Raw genomic sequence first — 3,738 nt, forward strand, 5'->3', positions numbered from 1 at the left:
TGAAGAAGAAGCTCTCTCGAAAAGGAGACATTGCCTGTTCTCAGTGAAGGTAAATCTTGCTAAACAACTCTTGTGTTTTGTAGTGTCACAATGTTGCTGAATATTAAAACACTTTTGGGCCAATACCTTAGGTAAAGGTAAAGGTTTCCCTTGACATTAAGTCCAGTTGTGTCCGACTCTAAGGGGCGGTGCTCATCTCCGTTTCAAAGCCGAAGAGCTGGCATTTGTCCGTAGACACTTACGTGGTCATGTGGCCGGCATGACTACATGGAACGCCGTTACCTGCCCGCCGAAGCGGTACCTATTAATCTACTCACATTTGCATGTTTTCGAACTGCTAGGTTGGCAGGAGCTGGGACTGGCAATGGGAGCTCACCCCGTCACTTGGTTTTGAACCGCCGACCTTCCGATCGGCAAGCTCAGCAGCTCAGTGGTTTAACCCGCAGCGCCACCGCGTCCCACCAATACCTTAACTTCACACAATTTACAAACAAAATATCACCATCACTACTGAAAATCTGCTCCCCAAATTCTTGAACAAGTTGCTGTAATTTCACACTTGCTGAACATCTACTTCTAGGCATGTTGAAATCAGATTGCAGCACACACATGACTCCACCACCTCGAACACATAACACACCTGAGTTGGGGAACAAATGAGGAAAAAAAAACCAGGCAAATTCGCACCTTTTTTTTCAGGCCTGGTCAGGGAAGGAGCCTTTGTTCCCACCTCTCTCTCAATTCCTCTCTCTTTCTCTCTCTCTCTCTCTCTCTCTCACACACACACACTTCCCTGAGTTGGGGAGCGAATAAGAAAAAAAAAACCAGGCAAATTCTCACTTTCTTTGCTGGCTCGAACTTGCTGGCTTATCAAGAGGATTGCCAATGACCAAAATATGATGTTTGTTATAAAATTAAGCAGAAATATGACATAACACCTTTAAAAAGTCATGACTTTTCAGGCAAAATAAAAAGCATCTAATTCTCACATAGAAATCCTCACCCTAATGTCAGCGGGAAAACCTCCCAAAAGAATTCCAATCCACAAGGTTCGATGATTCAGAGAAAAGGATTTATTTACGCGTTTGCAAAGGCGGGTCCCTCTGTGCAAGAAGGAACCAAGAACAAAGCTAGCTCAAAGTTTTTATACCCTACCTGTCCTCCCTCTCTTCGAGGGCTCAGCTCACAATCTTCCTGTTTTTCCCCAGCATTCTGCATTGTCTCATACACTTTTGAACTAGTTACTAGATTTATGGGTCTGTGGGATGATTTCTACACCCCCTTTCTCATCCTTGTTTCAAGGTCTATCTCTACTCAAACACATATTTCTATTGGCCAGCCATCCTACACACAATCAGCTACAAATTCTTAACCTAAGCAATTTTATCAGTGTTCAGGGTCTGTTCACCCATCTGTGGCTAACTCCCTTTTTTCTCTCATGAGTTTGAGGCACATACAGGGGTTTTTCTTTACCTTGCCCCCCCCCCTCACACTAATAATAATCCTCCAAGCTGCCTGCAGATTCCCTGGCTTCCCAGGCCTTAATTAAATCCTGAGGGAAGATACCAGGAGGAAATCCCTTCCATGGGCTCAGTTCATTATTTGTTTAGGTTTATGTCCCCTTTTACCACTAGGAGCTCATGCACACTTACCTTCATTTTATCCCCACAACAACTCTTATAGATGGACTGATTCAAGACACTCAGTGAGTTCCCATGCCCAGGAGAGATTTCCCAGTCCTAGTCCAGCAGCTTAACCACTACACCAAACTGGCTCAGTGTGGCAACCAGGCAGGTTTTTAAATGGTGGAGAGATGGAGAGAAATGATGAAATAAACTAAAATATGCCACCAAAATAAATTCTAAAACCCCTGAGAATGAGGTTGAAAACAGAAGTCTGTGTTTTGGTTGAGAAGCTTTATGAAAAATTGGACAATGTATCTGCCTGTTGGACAATATTGTCTTCAGCCCAAAGAAATTGGAACAGCTGTGTGGCATAACTGAAATTCCAGCAGACATCTTTGCAGCCAATGAGGGCCTGATCCAGTCCTTGTCTGGTGTAGGGGCTCCCTGAGAACTAGACAGATCCCTACGACTCTCACATTCCTCTCAAATGTCCTTTAAATGTCAGAATGAATTGTTCACCTAAAGCAGTGTTTCTCAACCTTGGCAGCTTGAAGATGTGTAGACTTCAACTCCCAGAATTCCCCAACTAGCCTTGCTGGCTGTGGAATTCTGGGAGTTGAAGTCCACAAATCTTCAAGTTGCCAAGGTTGAAAAGTACTGCCCTAAAGGGTTCATATCCCTCCTTCCCCTGAAAAAAAGCAAAACAAAACACAGGCCTCTAATTTCTGAAATTCAAAGTTAGTGTCAATCCCATAGATACCTGCAAATGGAGGATTTCATTTGCTTCCATGAGCAATTATCACAGATTGGTGAGATAATTCATAAAGGCTTTTGGGATTTTCTATCTTTATCTATTTGCAGAGCTTCCAAGCCATCTCTTCTGTGTGGAGTGATTCCACTTTGACCTCTGCAGTTTCTTAGACAGTCTCCATGTATAATATATGTAATATTGTAATTCAAAGGGATGGGGAGGAATTGATGTGGAGTAGCATAAGCCGCCTCCAAGGGAAAGGTTTTCCTGACATTTCTGAGCCTGTCAGCTGACTAGTCACACAAAATAGACCTCTTAGTGTGCAGCTCTCATTGGAGCTGGTAAGGGATTTTATTAAAAGCTTACTGGTATATGTGACCAGATTACTAGAAGAGGAAAAAAATGTGATGTAGCCTCTGTCCCAGAAGACAATCTTTATATAGATCAGTGTTTCTCAACCTTGGGAACTTTATGAGGTGTGGACTTCAACTCCCAGAATTCCCCAGCCAGCATATACTGGGGAATACTGATACTGAGTACCCCAATGTGATCTAAAAAGTATCCTGAAAGGCCAAGGCATTCCCACGCTTTTAAGTGACCCTATACCTAAAGCAGATATGGTAGCTCTAATCTGGAAGCTGAAATGACATCATTGAATAACGTTCAGTCAGTTGCCTAGTGTTTGGAGAAAAGCTCTCCTAGGCAACAAAAATATTGGAAATCTGGTGAAAAAGTAGGTAAATAATTTTTTAAAGATATTTTTGTTAGAATAATGAAATACAAAGGGGAGAAAAGTCTACACTGGATAATAACAGTTGAATAACACAACCCCCCCCCTAATGTTAAACATAGAAAAAGCACAAATAAAAACCTTATGGGAAAACTTTCTAGTTACACATTATCCCCTTCCTGTTTATTTCCTCAACTGCTGACCACAGCCTAGATATGTTTACTTTATATTAAACATTTAAGATTATTTCAGTAACTATTCAATTATTTTCGTATCAATTCTTTCATCTTTTTTTTTTAAATCAGGCTCATAACTTTCTTCCTAAAAACCATATTCCAAATGTCTAAATTTACCCTGCTGTGTAATGTGCTATGTATATGGAAGACATTCTTGTTAAATATTCATTGATAATAGCCACATCATGATCCTTTCTGTTTTATTTTCAGTGTTCCCCATCAAATGGTTCTCAATGCAACATGGAGTTTTCTCAGTGTAATATCTATGGATTCTAAAATCTCTCCTCAGTTCAGAGACCATAGCACCAGAATGAAGCATTTGTTTTGCATGTAGAAAAATTCTTCCTTATTCCCTGATGTGTCAGGTACAACTGGGAAAGAGCCACTGCCAGGTGC

This window comes from Candoia aspera, chromosome 1 (assembly GCF_035149785.1).
Source record: "Candoia aspera isolate rCanAsp1 chromosome 1, rCanAsp1.hap2, whole genome shotgun sequence".
Lineage (NCBI taxonomy): Eukaryota > Metazoa > Chordata > Lepidosauria > Squamata > Boidae > Candoia > Candoia aspera.